Below are 18,171 nucleotides of genomic sequence, written 5' to 3' on the forward strand. Positions count from 1 at the left end.
TTATTTTTGAGAGAGAGAGAGAGAGAGAGAGAACGAGCAGGGGAGGGGCAGAGAGTCCAAAGCAGGCTCCAGGCTCTGAGCTGTCAGCACAGAGCCCAATGCAGGGCTGAAACCCATGAACCTCGAGATCATGACCTGAGCCGAAGTAGGATGCTTCACGGACTGAGTCACCCAGGTGCACCAAAACAGGCTTATTTTTAATGTAACGATTTTTTGTTTTTGTAAAACACTGTGGAGGTGATTGAGAAGGTAGCAATCACAAATTGGTGAGAAGGATGGAAATCTACAATAGTCTAATTCAAAGTCAGAGTCATTAGTACCCAATGTCTGTTTTTACCATCAGGGTGTCCTCATTTTAATGAGTTGATGTCCAACAGGCAAAGTGCTTAGCTCAACTATAATACCATATAATAGGTGATGTCCTCCAAAGCTCAAAGTATCCCTTACTAAAGACAGCTGATGATAAGATGATGTGATGTGTTTAAGCAGGACAGTCAGGCTCACATCTTGTAAGACCTTAGTAGAGGTTACTATGTTAAGGCCTCTTTAGAAACTAATCTGTCTTGGTTGTGTATCTCTTCATCATATTTAGCAGCTCAGGTTTAGGCAGAAGATTTTTTTTTTTTCCCAGACAAGCACGAGGAGGGATTTTGGGAGTAGAGGATATTTGCAAAAGAGTGGGTATAATTTCATACCATGAAGACTAAGCTGGTCATAGAGGAAAGTAGACTCTCATGCTGGAAATGATCATTTTGAGATAATGAAAGTTCACACTTGACATATGAAAGGCGGTTCAAAGATACCAATGTATCATGTGAGAATGTACAGCTTAGAAGAAAGTCAATCATTTCCTGTAGCTGGATTTCTTGTCATCATTATTTATGACACTAAAAATACTTCCTGAAGGTAGACAGCTTTAGACTTTATTTAAAAAATTCTCACTTACATAACCTTATTTCATGTGAGAGCACTATGAGGTAGATGTCTTTATTTCCATGTTGCAAATTGAAAAAAGCCAAGACTCGATAATTACATCATTTACCAAAGGTCACTACTTAAATATTGGTTCAGATGAGATTCACCATTTATGCTCCCTAATGCCAACATGGCTGCTGTTTTCTTCCAAGCTCTTGATGGCCCCCGCAAGGGCACTCAGAGAGGATAGTTCTTTCCCCTACCCCAGTTTTTTAAAAAATTGTGGTAAAATACACATAATCTAAAATTTACCTCTTAACCATTTTTAATTGTACAGGTCAGTGGTATTAAGTACATTCATACTGTTATGCAAACAAAACCATTATCCATCTTCAGAACTCTTTTCATCTTCCAAAACTAAAACTCTGTACCCATGAAATAACAACTTCCCTTTGCCCTTTTCCCTGGTTCCTGGCAACTACCATTCTACTTTCTGTTTCTATGAATTTGAGGTACATCACATAAGCAGAATCATGTACCATTTGTCTTTTTGTGACTATATGGCCCTTTTTAAATAAAAGTAAGAATTCCAGGACTCTTGCAAGTCTAGAGAAGCCAAGACATGTTTTATCTGGATTCCTGGCTTGCCAAGTGATGTCCTCATTGCTGCTTGTGACTCGCTTGCAGACTTGAGGCATCTCACACCTGTAGGCTCTGGTAAGTTGGAGGTCCTGGTTCCTGGGGAATGGACAGTGGGGAGGAGTGTTTCCTACAAAGGATACAGTAGCATCCCGTTGAACCTGGAATGATGTACTGCCACCTGTTTGCTTAGGGGATCTCATGCCAAAGGACCAGCTGGCACAGAAAAGAGTACTATACTGGCAAGGGTAATTGACCTGTTTCATTTCATGAGGAGATATAATTGCTGTTACATATGGGAGCAGGGAAGATTATATATCTAGAACTTAAAGGATTCGCTGGAGTGCTTCTTGGTACTACCTGGTGTGATAATAATGTTTAGGGACAATTGCAACTATCAAGGCCTGGCAAAGACAAAGAATGAATGGTGGAAACTCCTCAGTGGTGAAGGTCTGAATCATCCCTCCAGGTAAGCATCCCGGAACAGTTGAAGATGAGGCAGAAGTGAGGGAAATCTAGAACAGACTGGGTGAGGAGATGATGAACCTAATTACAGCTCATTTATGATTAACAACCTTTCAAGAAATCTGTGATAAAGTATATGCAATATGGGCATGAACAGATCTGAGTGCTTCAAAGAGTGTATTATAGCAGAGGTCTTTATTGCCCCTGGCCACATCTCCTTGGTTTACGTCTGATTTCACCCATTGCCAAGGTGGGCAGCTCTTTATGAACTTAAATTCAACTCTGCAGGACTCCTAGGACTGTAATATATATACTGTGATATATACCTTTGAGCTTTCAAGGTGCAGAAAGTGTATGTGGATTCTATAGCCAAGAACTGGAATTTTTAGAGTCACCCAGCTGGCTGAAGTCTGGGACTTCACTTGAGACTCTTGACCAGAAGAGCCACACACAGACTCTCCACAAAGCCTGAACTCCCTCATGGCATAACGGCTGGGATCTAGGTATAAGCATCCTGAGAGAAAGAGCCACAAAGAAGCTGTATCATGGTGGTGTTTCTATTAAAATCTGTTATCAAAGCAGTCACAAAGTCCAGTCCAGGTTCAAGGGGAAGGGAAGTAGATTCTACCTCTTTATGGGAGAAAGATAAGTTCTGGAGAAATTCTCATGGGACAGGAAGTATTGTTATGACCATTTTTGTAGCAGACAACCTATCACAGATCCGAGGAATAATAGAAGTTAACTGAGTCAAGAAGGAGGGGGTGAGATGAGATAAGGAGGAAGAGCATTCTAATAAAAGAGGAGAGGATTTCAGGCTCTGTGGGAGGTGAGTGAGGGGCTGCTCAGCTTCAAAGCAGAGAACCTGTATGGGAGACAAAATACTGAGGCACCTGGGTGTCTGAGTTGGCTAAGCCTCTGACTCTTGGTTTCAGCTCAGATCATGATCTCATGGTTCCATGAGTTTGAGTCCTGTGTCTGGTTCTGCACCAACAGTGTGGAGTCTGCTTGGGATTCTCTCTCTCCTCCCTCTCTGTCCTTCCCTCGCTCATGCATGCTTGCTCTCTCTCTCTCTCAAAATAAATAAATAGTGAAAAATAAAAAGATAGGGATTGCTAGGCAGGCTGGGCCAGCCCAAGTAGGGCCTGGTAGCCCATAGTAAGGATTTTGCCTTCGTTATAAAACAATTGAGAAGATTGGGAGCATTTTATTATTTTTTTAAATATTTTTAAAGTTTATTTATTTTGAGAGAGCAAGTAAGCAGGGGAGGGGCAGAGAGAGAGGGAGAGAGAGAGAATCCCAAGCAGGCTCCATGCTGTCAGCACAGAGCCCAATGTGGGGCTGGAACTCAGGAACCGTGAAATCATGACCTGAGCCAAAATCAAGAGTCAGATGCTTAACCAACTCAGCCACCCAGGTGCCCCGAGACTGGGAGCATTTTAAATGGAAGTGAGTGTGTGTGTGTGTGGGGGGGGGGGGATGTTGTGGTTTAGAGGGGATAATGTGGTTGCTCTGATTTGCATTTTTGAGGCACTACTTTTGTTACAGTGGAATGTGGATTGGAGGGAGGTAAGGACAGATGACAGGTTAATAGGGAAGTGTGATGGGCTTCAGGCAATACAGACCTGAGAAATAGAGATATGGATATAAACAGAGTAACTTGACTATGGTCAGATAATAAATTTGTCAGAAACTGATTTAGTTGTTTTATGGGGTAAGGGTAGGAAGAGCATTTTGGAATGACTCAGGTTTCTGGCTTGCACATCTGGAGAAAAGAGTGGTACTATTTAACAAGGAACACTAATTTTGGGGGAAGATCAAGTGTATACGTTTTGGGCTTGAGGGGCCTTTCAAACATTCAAATGCAAATGCCAGTTTGCAGGACCAGGAGCTCAACATATTTCTCCAGAATATCTCAAATAGATTTTCCTATGGTTTAGCCTCTACTTAGGAACTGGAAACTCTTGTCTTCTACAAATTAGTCTCTGTCATCACAAATTCCTCTTTAATCAGGTCTTTAACCAATAGGTATATACTGAATACAGTAAGTACCAGTTATTGTTCTAGGCACAAAGGATACTGTTGGAAAGAAATCAACATTTCTGTCCACATGGAACTTACATTCCAGTGGTGGAGACAGTCAATCCGCAGACAAATAAATATGAATTATAATGGGAAGTGTAATGAAGAGCAAAAGTAAGGCAGATACGGTAGTGGAGAGTGACAGGTGGCAGTCATTTTAGACTTTAAAGGGAAGCCATCTTAATGAGATGACCTTTAATGGCAGCCTACCAGTGGGAATCATGGGGGACTGGCTATCCAAAGTCAACTGAGTGCCCACCAAGAGGCTGTACTGTTCTGACTGGGCAGGACTCTGACTTAGAGGCACTCAGTCTTAATCCCACAGAAAGTAGCTTTGTCCCATTGGCTCCTGAGCCCAGGACATTTAGTACACTAAATGTCTGAAGACTTGATTAAAGTGAAAGTACCAGCATGCAGATGTCTGGGGGAAGAATGTTTGAGGCAAAGGGAAAAGCCACTGTGAAAGCCTGAGTTAGGTGTGTTCCTGATATATTGGAGAAAGATTTGGGAGCCAGTATGACTGGAGATAAGGTGGTAGGAAATTAGGTTCCAGATGTATGTGAGGACTAGCTCATAGAGGGCCTTTTAGGTCTGTGACGAAGGTTGGTTTTATTCTGTCATAGGAAGATATCAAAAAGTTTTAGGTAGAAGAACGACATGATCCAAATATTTTAAATGGATCCATCTGGCTGCTGTGAAAGAACAATCTAGAAGGGAGTAAGGAGAGTAAGAGCAGGGAAACTAGTGTGGAGGTTACTGTGGTGATCCAGAAAAAGCAAATAGTGGCTTGGATCATGGTGATGGAGGCAGAGATGTTGGGAATGGTCAGATCTGGGATACAGTTTAGAGCTGAAGTCTACAAATAAGACTTCTCCACTAGGTCACAGTGTGGCGCTGTTGTTTCCTCTCTGCACACTCATTCACCTCCCCAAGTGAGCTGGTTTGATTTGCTTCCCTGGCCATCGTGCTGATCACCCACTGCTTGCTTGGTCTCCAAAATGCCACCTTCTGTCACATCATATGTTGCCTTCCTGAAGTGGGGACAACGTGCTTCCTATCCCTCTGACGTGACCCATGGTGCTTGGTCTCAACATATGTGCCTAGAGTCTCAGCCTCTATTTCTTCAGAGTAATTTTTTTCCCATGATGTTCCTTGGTCGCTTAAGCAAAAAGGCCCTGTTTACCCCACCCCTCTGCTCTCCAGGCAATACTGGATGTGTCGTGCTGCAGCCATACCTCAGGGCAGCCTGCTTCCCTAGAGTTGGCTGAAGTTATACTACAGGTGAGAGAAGGTTGAGAATCATGGGCCGTAAGGTAATATTCAAGTTCAAGTACATCAGATAGTGATTTCACCATTTTAGGAGTCTTAGAACATTAAAAACTAAAACTGGTTCATCATGAATTGCACAGGAAAAGATTCACTGCCTCACATCTGAAGATATTTGCTCCTCGTATAATAACACTCATTAATTTGGTATTAAATATTTTACTTGCCTTTGACTTCTTTTGTACTTTAATTCTCAAAATTGTCCTTTAAGTCTGTAACATGACTCAAGCTTTTTTTTTTTTTTTTTTTGGAATCAACGAAGGATTTCATTATTAAGTGAATGAATGAATGAACAAATGAATATTTAAGTAAATAAACGACTTTGCCTCAGAAGGTTTGTAGCAAAGACCTAGAAAAAAGAAACAATTGTTTATTTTGTAGAGGAAAACTTCAGGATGCCTCCTTTCATGTGTATGAGGAGTGCTACACAGACATTGATTTTCTTTGGATACAAGATCTCAGAAAATGATATTAGGCATTTTTTTAATTGAAGTATATTTAACATTTAACATAGTGTAAGTTTTAGCTGTACAACATGTTAGTTTGATATTTTTATATATTTAATATGATTGTCATGGTAGTGATAATTGGCACATCTATTCATCGTAAATACCTAAGAATAGAATAAGCATTTATTAGGAAAAAGTTCTGTACAAAGAAAATTGTGAACTATTGGAAAGAATTAATAAAGGTAGTTGTGGGGCACCTGGGTGGCTCGGTCAGTTAAGTGTCCACTTCAGCTCAGGTCATGATCTCATAGTCCATGTGTTCGAGCTCCGCGTCAGGCTCTGTGCTGACAGCTCAGAGCTTGGAGCCTGCTTTGGATTCTCGGTCTCCCTCTTTCTCTCTGCTCTTCCCCCACTCACACTCTGTCTCTCTCTCACTCAAAAATAAATAAATACTTTACAAATTAAAAAGATAATAAAGGTAGTTGTTATTGGGATTTTTTAAGATGATATTTAAAAATAACTTGTTTTCTTTTGCCTGACACTACTTAGTTGAAATTATGCTCAGTGCAGTATATTTAAATGTCCCAATGGTAAAAATTTGGTTATGTAATAGCATTGTCACATTTGAAGCAATTTTTAATGGATGCTTAAAGGAAAAATTATGAATTATGAGCAAAACACAATATCAAGTTAAATTTATGGTATTTTTCTTGTTTTTTGTCTCTATGTTAGGCTTGAGGGCTAGTGTCCGAATTAATTATAGGAATTGACAGTCGAGATTCAACCAGCCACTACCATACATTTTAGGGTTAAAGATGAATAATTCAGGAAATATTTTGGAAAGGGTTTTTTTTTTTTAAATATTGCAGCTCTAATCAGCAGGTGGAATTTAATAGCACCTGGATTAGGCAGAAACTAATGAGGTAAAAATTGCTTCCTCTCTACATCCAAAATTTTTCTCATTTTCACTAGCTCTTTTTAAAGGGAAAAACCCTTCAGAGTATATTTATTGAGTACCTAGAAGGTACAGCACAGTAGTGGAGAGCATCCCACATGAGAGAAAAAATAAATGCTTATGGATCAGAGATGAATTTATAGGAAAATGTACTCTTTTGGCGTACTAGTCAGATAGACTTGTGTGTTGCTTGTCACATAATATGCAGATTTTCATGTGCACCTGTACACTCCTATTGCTACTGTTGCTACCCAAGATTCCATCTCAATCAAGGGAATTCCTGCCAGGCACTACTCATTTGCCTTGAACCTCCAGTTCCCCCCCCCCTCTCCCCGGTATGCCTTACTGCTGACTGATAACTTCTCAAAATAACTTATATCCAAAATTCTATCCAAAATAACTTCCTGGGAGACCATAAAGATCCTATAATACACGGTAGTGGCTACTGGCTTGAGCAGGCCTGGGTTAGACTGAACACTCAGGTAACTGACCCTGCAGAAACAGGCAGACTGAGAGGCGGATGACCCCGTGACTGACACACAAGGAGTGAAACGTGAACACCCACCTTCACATAACAGCACCAGTGTCTATGGGGAGCCATCACTGTGTGGCATTGCTACATCCTTACAAATGCCTTTGTGAGCCGAAGGGAGTGAAGTTTGCTACTCTGAATTTTAAAAAATTGGCCTAAGGTAAAATCATGATGCTATTTTCTGGATCTTGTGGTATTTGTATTGTTTGTTTAAAAAATTTGTAATTGCCTTTGACTTTCTTCCTCTGTCTAAAATTCTCCGAATGAAAGAGCAGTATGAGGTTATTAAGCATGTAAGTTCAACTGTTTCATAGGGTCAATTCAGAAATTTTTAAATCTTTAGTTATATGTTTCATACATAACAAAAAAGTAGTCTAAGTAAACTTTTGTTAGCCAAATATTGTTTGTTGTAGGGTAAAAACAGTAAAACCAAGCAAACTATGTTATTTTGATAAAATTAAATAACTTAAACATCTATTTTTAGATGATGATGATAAACATACTGATTTACTAAATAAAACTTTTTGCTTTTGGTAAAGCTATAATCATAGAATATCCTTATTTAAAAAGATATCAGGGGTGCCTGAGTGGCTCAGTCAGTTAAGCTACTTGGTGAGATCAAGCCCTGCGTCAGGCTCCATGCTGGATGTAGAGCCTGCTTAAGATTCTTTCTCCCTCTCTGTCTCTCTTCCTCTCTGCCCCACCCTTACTCTCTCTTTCTCAAAAAAAAAAAAAGATATCATATGCAGTTTATATTTTCATTTAAAATTTTTTTAATAGGCTCCATGCCTAGGGTGGAGCCCAGTGTGGGGCTTGAACTCACAACCCTGAGATCAACACCTGAGCCGATATTAAGACTTGGTCATTTAACCAACTGAGCAACCCAGGCACCCCTAAGAAGATATCACATGCAGTTTAAATTCAACTTGATTTGAGTCAAACATATCTTTCTAGACCTGAGTCCATGACAAAAGTATACCTGATGTGGCATTTCAATGAGAACTAGTCTGTTATGGTAGCTGATGTCCTGAGTGACACCTTCTATAGAATAGTGAAGGAATGACTTAAGTCCTCTTCTTAATAGTAATTAATTTAATTTCTAGAAACTCCTATGGCATTGTTATCAATTATTTTATTGTCAATATTTAACATAAAATCTTGGGTGGAATCACTGGGATGTAGAACCAAAGAGTATGTGTTGACAAAAAATTAAAACTAAATTGTTTGCTTATTTATTTCATCTATGAAACCTTTTAACGCTAGATGGCACTAAAAATATAGCATGGTAAATTCTGTTTTTACTAGGAGGAAATATTAGTTCTTTTATGACTCCATAAGTTGGTGCAGTGTTTATATTTTTTAAACATTTAAAACAAGCAAGTGCTACCAGTGCACTTGATTTTTGAAATAGGTAATAAAATTACCAAACTATAGAAATACATAATTTGTAATTAAAATTATACAAAATGCTATTTCAGTGGCCCATAGATTTTGCCTTACTGCAAGCTTTTTCATCAAATGAGGTTTCTCCTGGTATGTTCACTAAGAGGAAGAAATACGTTGCAAGTGGAAATAATGAATAGGCTCTTGAACAGTTTGATAAACCGATTAATGATGAGGCATGAATCATATGAACACATTGATAAAAGATTTAAATTATTGACATGTAGTACTTCCTCCAACAAAGATAACATAAACCTAATGAAATGCCACTAAATAAGGACATCAGTGACTGATGATTGACTTGGCATCAATCCAAGGAATATTTACAACTTGTCATTGCACAGAATACTTTGAAATAACTTGAAATCTCACAATTTAAAGGTTTTCCTAAATTTGGCAATGGCTTTAAATATTTTTTCATTATCAGTAATATTTTGTGAAGCCAAAAAAAATTTTATATACTGTTAATAATAAGCAAATTTTGATCAGCTGTGCTAGAAGAAAATCTGAGTTACCTTCCTTGGCATATGGAGCCATGGTTAACAAGTAGCCAGTGGATGGGGGTAGGGGAAGGAGGTGTGTTAGAGAGTAAAGGAGTTCAAGTGTTGTGTAGTTTCTGGATTTGGGATATTTGTAGTATTTGCCTGCTTTTAAAAGCTCCTAATTCATTGTGACTTCTTTTCTCATTCCAAATATGTGCTCATTTTTATATGTAATTTTGTATTCTTGTTCCTAAATATGGCTCAAAAAACTGTCAGCTCCAGACTATGAAAGCCTGGATCTACTCTGCTTCAACTCCTTTTAAGTCCCACTAATGGCTTGTTCTTAACTATCTGGCCTCATCTACGGTAAGCCCTTTACCTTGCATTCCTATAAAAAGTAATTTTTCATTTTTATTATATACAGTCTGTCTTTCCTTCCCCCCCCCACCCCCGTTTGCTTGTTTTTCTTTCACTACCTTTGTTTATGTTGTTCTGTTTGTTTTTTTAATGCCCTTTCTCTTGGTGTTACCTTTCAGATTTCTACTTGCTTACGTCTATAAGACCTGGTTTGTATGTCATTTCCTTCATGAAAAAGGCTCTGATCTCCCTCCCAAGACTCTACATTTCCTCAAGCCAGTCAAGAGTAATTTGTCCCTCATCTAAAAAAAATGTATCTTTGTTTCTTTTGTGATATACTTCCTTGTATACTGTGCACCATATGTATTTATGAATATGTGTTATTTTCCCTATTGGGCTCTTAAATTCCTGATGAAAGAGTCTAAATCTCACCCATATTTGCATCCCTTATGGTACCTAGCACAGTAATACATATCATACTCAACCTACAAATATGTATAAAATAAATTAATACATGAACATTATTTGATATGAGGGTCACAGAATATGTTTTTCTATGCTTATTTATTTTAACTCTTAATATTTTGGCCTTAGGTGTATGCTTATATTTAAAATAAAATATGCAACAACTAGAGACTATTGGAGAAAATAAAGGAGGGTGTTTTCTTCTATGTTTACAGGAAATCATGGTTCTATTGTAATACAAACAATATTACAGGACTATAGTTTTCTCTTCCAGCACATTTTAAATCTATATCAGGAGCTATCCAACTGCAGCCCTTGGGCTAGATTCAGTAAATTAGATTCTTGGACATAATTCCAGCGTGTATGTTTGGAGGCTTCCCCATACCAGTGAGCAATTCTTGGATGCCAATAGGGAGTCAAGAATTCAAATCAATTCTGACTAGAAGATATAATCAGATTCCACAGGTAAAAGGCTCAGTCCCACAAGACTGCCCTCCACTTTAGGTGCCAATCACTAGCCCATGTCCTTGCCTGTACTTCTGACCAACTGGTCATAAGTCAGAGGTTTCCATGACCTCCTCCTTGGGTTTAATTAATTTGTGAGGATGGCTCACAGAACTGAGGAAACCCATTTGCTCACTAGATTACAAATTTATTACAAAAGATATTAAAGGATAGGAATCAACAGCCAGATGAAGAGATACATGGGGTGAGATCTTGAACAAAAGAATTTCTCTCCTTATAGAGCTGGAGGCCCAGGACACTGTCACCTGGAATAGTTCTGATTCCCCAACCTCTAAGTGTTCTGAATCCCCTCCTTTTGGATTTTCATGGAGTCTTCATTACATAGGTATTGATAGATTAAATCATTGGCCATTGGTGACTGGTTTGACCTCCAGCCCCTCTTTCTTCCTCAGAAATTGGAGCTTGGGACTGAAAGTTCCAACTCTATTCATGTTTGGTTACTCTGGCAACCACAACCCCCATCCACAGGTGCTTTCCAGAAGTCATTTCGTTAACATAAACCCAGTTGTGTAGAAAAAGCTTGTTATGAATAATAAGACCCTTATTTTACTTTTATGGCTTTGAAGCATTTTCAGGAACTAAGGACAAGAGACCAAGTATTACAACACAAAATGTTTCCATTGCTCTTATCACTCAGGAAATTCCAAGGGTGTTGGAAACTATAAGCCAGGAACTGTGAAAGAAGACCAGACATGTGTAAGAAATATATGTGTGAATGACCAAATATAAATAATTCTTATAAATCACAATGTCGTATCTAGCCAACTGCCTGTTTTTGTAAATAAGTTTTATTGAGACATAGCTACATCCATTCATTTTTTGTCATGTCTATGATTGCTTTCAAGCCACAATAGCAGAGTTGAGTAGTTGAAAGAGAAGCTGCATAGTGAGCAAAACCTAAAATCTTTACTATCTGGTCTTTCAATAAAAAGTTTTGCTGGACCATGATATAAATTTTATTGGTAGATATGTAGCCAGTGACTGGAAAAGAGGGTCCACAAACTTTTCTTTTAAAAAATGAGTAGAGAATCAGAAAACTACTAAAATTTCAGTTTTAGTGCTATCACTTTTTCAGAGTGTTTGATAGGTTAGAGTTCTGTTGGAAGATATAAAACTTATTGGATAGCAGAAATTATTTAACAGAAAGAAAAGAAGGAGGTGGTGTACTTTAGCATTTTTGTTTCTCTTTTTTCAAACTTGGTTTGGAATCAGGTTTAACTTATTTTAATGAAATCAAGATGTAATACCTGAAATAATTCACTGGTTTTTAGTTAGGCCTGTTGCAAAGGAATAAAGTTGCATTATCTCCTCTACAATAGGTGATGTATGACTAGCCAAACCATTAGTACAATTACTGTAAAATATGCCATTTCCTATAGTGTTAGTAAACTACTGTTTTATAAACTTATGTGTATTTGCAAATTGTCAACTTTGAAGGTAAAACAACAAGTTATTTTACTAACAAAATGGTCTTATTCAGGAATAGCAGAAGAATTGCAATTCAGGACAAGCAAACAACCGCAAAAACCATATAGGCAAGACTGGAGAACAAAGGGGAGAAATGCTTTTTTATAGAAGAAAGGGGAAAGGGTTGTTGAGAGGGGCAGTTATAAGCAAAAAGTCCATTGGTATGAACTGGGAGTTCCAAGTGTAGCAGTGGCTTTTCATTGGCTTAGTTGTGGCCATCTCTAATTGGCTGGGCAAGGAGAAAATCTTCCTTTCTCTGGTGAGAGGACTTCTTCCTAATGGGAATGAAAGATATAATACCTCTCTTCCTCTAAGGTCAGCCAAGGGCTGCAACTAGTGGTTCAGTGTGACCGCTCCCCCTGCTGGCCTCTGGACTCCATTTCTGTTTCACAAAAGAAAGCTGACACCAACTGAAAGAATCCACACTGAATATATACAGTGAAAGAATCTCCACATTGAGCAGCCATCTACAGTGGGCTTTGGTGATGGGAAGGTGGTGTGATGTGGGTTAGGTCAAGTCAAACAGATGTCCCAAGACAGGTCTCGGTAGAAAGCTGTGAGGGGCTGATGCATTCAGGGGATGGAGGGATGAGTGCTCCAGTCCTGAAGAGGGCTTCTAGATAGTGTACCACGGCATCTTCGTATTGCAGATGTAGTCTAGGATTGACCATGGGCCAGATAACTAAAGAGAATTATGGGAAAGATCTCTAAAGATGAGGCAGTCAAGGAACTGGAAGACAGCAGAATATGCCATCCCAAAATATGCTATTTGGGCATATTGATTATTTTGAATTAAAGTTACTTAAGAAATAGCCAATGCAAGAATGACACTCTGACCCTCCTATGTCCCTCTGAAAGCAGAAAATAAATCTCTCATGTGAAAGGTACCTTCCCTGTACCAGGAAAGTACAAGATATGTTTATCACCAGAGATAGTAAATTTAGGGCTGAGAAAGGTCTATAAACAAACCTTGTTACTTCTTGACTAATTTACTATTCCATGTGCAAATCCTTTGTCTTGTCAATTCTTCACAAATTTATTATTCTTTTTCTTAAAGATATAAAATCTGCTGCTTCGGCTGCTTCTTTGAGTCCCTTATTATTATTATATTTTTATTTTTGAGAGGGAGGGAGAGAGAGAGAGAGAAAGAGAGAATCTTAAGCAGGCTCCATGCTGAGCATGGATTGTGACTTGAGCCTAAATCAAGAGTTAAATGTTCAACCAACTGAGCCACCAGGTGCCCCTGAGTCCCTTATTTTTTATGGGGTTCCAGTATGAATGAAATTAATTGTATCATCTTCCTGTTAATGTGTCTTATGTCAGTTTAATTATTTTTAAAACGATTTTTAAGTAATCTCTGCACCCAAGGTGGGGTTCAAACCTATTCCTGAGATCAAGAGTCACATGCTCCACTGGCTGAGTCTATCCACTTAGCACCATGCCAACTTAATTATTTAGCCAGACAAAGAATCTAGAAGGGAGTATGGGAAAAGTTATCCACCCCTACGGAACCAAGAGGACAGTGGATTGGAGTAATTTTTAACACTGTTGTTTAAGTCATTAAAGATGATGTCAAGAAGAAGGAAATGTCAGGAGGAAGACTATGAGCTAGGTGCCAGTGTTTCTTATTGGTTTCCTGACTTTTAAGGGGATAATAATTATTCCTCTACATCACATTTACCTCAGGACTGGGATGTGGCTACATGTCTCCCTATTTCCCAGGAAGTGTTGCTTCGCAGACCTTGATTTCTCCAACTCCAGCTCCAGGTTTGTGCTAACCTGATAGGCTCACATCAACTCATCACTGATGACCTCTGCTCAACTACTACAGGCTCTGGATCATGATATTCTTTAACACAAAGTCATCAGGGCATCCTCAGTAACTGAAACTTCCATGTGAGCATCCCATCAAATAACCTAGTACTTGGCTTTATCTCCAAATCCTTCTCCATCCCACTCTACGTTAGCCACCCATTTTACCATGGCCATATAAATGCAGGAGTGACAAACAATTGATGGGCAGTGATACAAAGCCATCTGAGATTAAATAATGTGAGTTTTTAGTGGTTAGATACTGGATTTTTTTTCTTTTTTAATATCTTCAGCACTATTTCACAAGAAGTAGTAGAGAAAAGGTTTTGCTCTATAAGAGTGGAATTTAGGCCTGCTAAATAATTCTAGGTACAGCTGATGATCTGGAATCCCATGACAAGGGAATGAAGAGAGCTCAAAAAGTAATTAATAGGGAGAAAATAGAAGTGTTAGTGGGCTAGAGATCCCTCTGAGGTCAAAGGCTGTATAACAGTCTTAGGTATGAGAGGACAGTAATGACATGAGAGTGTTGTCAGAACGGACAACTGAAATTTAATGTTTTGAGATGGAGCAGGCCCTGGTTATGACTCAGTATAGGAGGTAGCCTGAGAATAGCTGGAGTCGAAATAGAGGTGACAGCTCTACTCAGGGTGGAGTCATCTATTTGGGTATTGGATGTATAAAAAGAGTGATGGTTGCTTGCTTACTACTAGGAACGCCCTGAGACTTGTAGAGAAGAAGGCGTGCAGTGTGGCAGTGAGAGGTCTCTGTCCTAAGAAAACTCATAAAACACCTGCAAGCTAATCTTTCTTAATATTTTAAGAAATGAATTCTTTAAAAAGGCTGTTAAATTGGTTGCTCTTTCCTTCTACAACTCTTGAAAATTTTATAAAACTTCAATTTAGCATTTAGTTATATAAATTTCTGAACAACTTAAAGTTGTTTCTTATAATTTAAGTTTGTCTCCTTTGAGATATATACTCTTTGATGCTGGGAAATTTTATATTTTTACCCCTAGAGATGATATTTTTGTTTCTCTGGTATCTTCCATAATGATAAGCCTGAAGAAGGATATAGAGTAGGAATACGAGGAATACATTGCTGTCTAGTGATTCCAATTTTATGTTTTTATGATTTCTGCACGTATATTTTAAAATAATTGTTGGAGTTGACTTTAGCCTCTAGGGGACTATTGACCTAATTACAGTTTTCTTGGTAAGTTTCACTTTGTCATGAAGTTTAGGGAAGTGAATGGGTTAACTTGGAGACCTGTCATTGTGCTTTTGCCAATCCACGGACAATACTTCATTCATATTTACCTTCTCTAAGAAGGCATTCCTGACAACATTCACCTACTGTTGATTGTTCCTTTTCCCTGGTTGCATTTATCCCCTTGTAGTCACCTCACATAAAAATCACATATTTTAATTTTCTGTTTATAAATATATTTTTGATTTGTTTTTTTCCTTTGGACTACAAGTTGTGGGGACGTCTCTTGATTCTTCCTCTTAAACTTTGGTATAAATACCAAATAATTTATGTTGGAATTTGTAGCAACATGAAAAATAATGGAATTCTCATTATACACTCTTTCATTTTATAAATATGGAAACGGATACATAGAATAGGTAAGTGATTCAAAGACTTATTCATGAATACACGGCTTGTTAGTGTGTCATCTCATTTGCACAGTGTATATTTGAAGACATCCCCAAGGACAGTGTATATTTGAGGACATCTAAACTCTGTCAGAACTAGTCCTCAAGCAAAAGGTGGAGGGGTTAGGGTACATTGCAGCAAGTTGATGAGTAGAAGTAAAAAGATCAACTCAGAGAAGCTGAATCAGAAGACACCCAGATGGAATACAAGAAATGAAAGTGGGACTATTGTGCAATGGACCAACTCTACACTCTGAGAGCTAACCTTGGCAGGAGAATAACACAACTAGTATACATCATCAGACTGGGAATCAGGGATCAAGACTGGATTCCAAGAAAGCTTAGTGGGAGCATGACCTTCCTAGTGCAGAACAGAGAAACTGAGGGTCTCCAAAGTTAGTGAAGTGAGAAACCAAGGTGATGGATACATCATCTATATTGATGTTGATGTCTTTAAGAATAAGGGTGGAGTCGGGCTAGAGAGAGATACTGAGGTCAACACTAAAAGATGGAGAGAAACTAAGAGATAATCAGGTAATAAGGAAGAGTGATGTATGGTAAAGTCTATCTGATGTGCACTTCAGATGATCAGGTTTGAAATAAGAATGATGAAGGAAGGAATGGAAGTGTTATTAGTGAGAAAGAAAGACACACCCCACCAGTATGCCCTGTGAAATGTAAGGTATGGAAAAGAAAGCACCTTCACATGTGAAAGGAGAGACTTCAGAGATGTTCAAAAAGAAGTGGTTCTTAAAATGTGGTCCTTGGATAAGTGGCTTTGTAAAAACCTGTGAAAACACATGGGTTGTATCCTCACCTACTGAATCAGAATCTGTGATTCTAGGACACTATTTCAACAAGCAATCTGGGTCATTTTTTTTTTCACCAGTAAGTCTTCTTTTATTTATTGTATTTTGACAGAGAAATAGAGGAGAAAGGAAAAGGGTTATCATGTGTTGCAAAATGACAGCAAACAAGAAAGGCAGTACTTGGAACAGCAAAACCAACCATCAAATAAACACTCCCCGGTGATGAGATTATCAAAGCCCAAGGGTGCTCAGTCTCCTGAAGTTCAGAAATGAGAGAAAGGGATCAGGGAAAGAACAGACAGTGACACTCTTTCCACCTTCGTTCCCTCCCTCCCCATAAATTCAAGATTTCACACAAAGCTTTGGTTTCCAGCAGTAAATATGGAATTATATTTGTCCGTCTCCCATTAAACAATCTAATGGCCATTTTGACATGTTTCTTGCACCTGCACAAAAGTTCCTGAGTAACTTGGATAGGCAATTATCTTCTCTTCCTTGGCCTCCTGACTCTACTTTCTACTCAGAAAGCCCTCTCATTGCTTCTCTCTACTCAAGGATCAGAGATTAAAGGAAGATCAATCCATCCAAATACAGCAGGATAAATGTTTGGCATGAATCACATCAAGTAATGGTCTTGACCATAAGGGATGGATTGTTCCTAGTTGTTTTTCAGGATTTTTACATAAATCATTTAAGAGTTGTGAAGACATCCCACAAGTAGAATGGATATGGTGATGGGTATGCGGGCTTTTGTGGGAAGGGAGAGAAAGAAGTATGGTAAGAGTCAAGTTTTTAGGCCCAAAGGTCTGGTTAAGAAAGGGAAATAGGGGAAGGGGAACACAAAAGAAAGGATGGTTCAAGACCCCCACTTTGAGAAGAGGGTCCCCCTGTTTAAGTTTTAGATCCTTTTGCCTGGTGCAGAAACTTTTGTCAAAGATTCTTGGACTATTTTTCTCTCAATACAAAAAGAAGTTTTTCAGCAGTAAAACTCCAAAGGAACATGGGGAAAGACCAACACATTATATTTACACAAAGGAGGCCATTAGCAATTACAAATCAGTAATTTGTGAAGTCCTACAAAGCCCAAGACAAATACAGTAACTATCGGGGGTCAACAGTTGGGGAAGACAAGAACCCAGGATCTGTCACACATCATCCAATGCATTCTCTTGCATTTGCCCCATTTCAACACAGTGAGGCAGGCTTGGAGTGATCTTACAGCATGCAAATGAAACCCCTTTTTCTCTTTTAGCTACCATAAACACTATTAATCACTGCTGCAGGGAAGACGCTGGCTCCAGGCACCAAAAGAAGACATTGTTTATGAGTTCTCTGGAAGCCATGGAAGAAGAGCCCAAAAGTTTTAAAGGTTAAGGATTTTAGTCCTTACTTCATATATACATCCCTGGGCAGCACCAGATGGGAGTAGAGGTATTGCTCTTAAAATTTATCTTTACTAGCTTACATTTTATATGATAACAAATACCTATACCCTGTTGTGCAAGAGAGGCATAGTCCAATCCAGTGAATGGTGTATCTGGTATGTAAAGCCAGGGCTGTGCCCTGGGATAGAGGTCTGGAAAAAACAAACAAACAAACAAACAAACAAACAAACAAACAAAAAAACCACAAACATTTATCACATGTTAGACAACCCTCCCTTAATCTTGGCTTCTTCTAGATGCCTTTCACCTGGCCCAGGCTCTTCTAACCTCTCTGATTCACCTTTTCCTGTTCAGACCAATTTCCAGTCTTGGAGTTGAAGGAAATAAAATCATAGGACAAATCACTTA

General features: G+C 38.7%; 1 long non-coding RNA gene across 3 annotated transcripts in view; it reads left to right on the forward strand.

The window, feature by feature from the left end:
• LOC128315529 (uncharacterized) overlaps positions 1 to 18,171 on the forward strand; it is a 107,034-nt gene that overhangs the window by 71,953 nt on the left and 16,910 nt on the right. For all 3 annotated transcript variants that reach the window (XR_008298356.1, XR_008298355.1, XR_008298354.1), the window contains exon 2: positions 17,631 to 17,809. This is a non-coding gene — a long non-coding RNA (uncharacterized LOC128315529). The remainder of the gene's footprint in view (positions 1 to 17,630; positions 17,810 to 18,171) is intronic.

This window comes from Acinonyx jubatus, chromosome B2, assembly GCF_027475565.1.
Source record: "Acinonyx jubatus isolate Ajub_Pintada_27869175 chromosome B2, VMU_Ajub_asm_v1.0, whole genome shotgun sequence".
Taxonomy (NCBI): Eukaryota; Metazoa; Chordata; class Mammalia; order Carnivora; family Felidae; genus Acinonyx; species Acinonyx jubatus.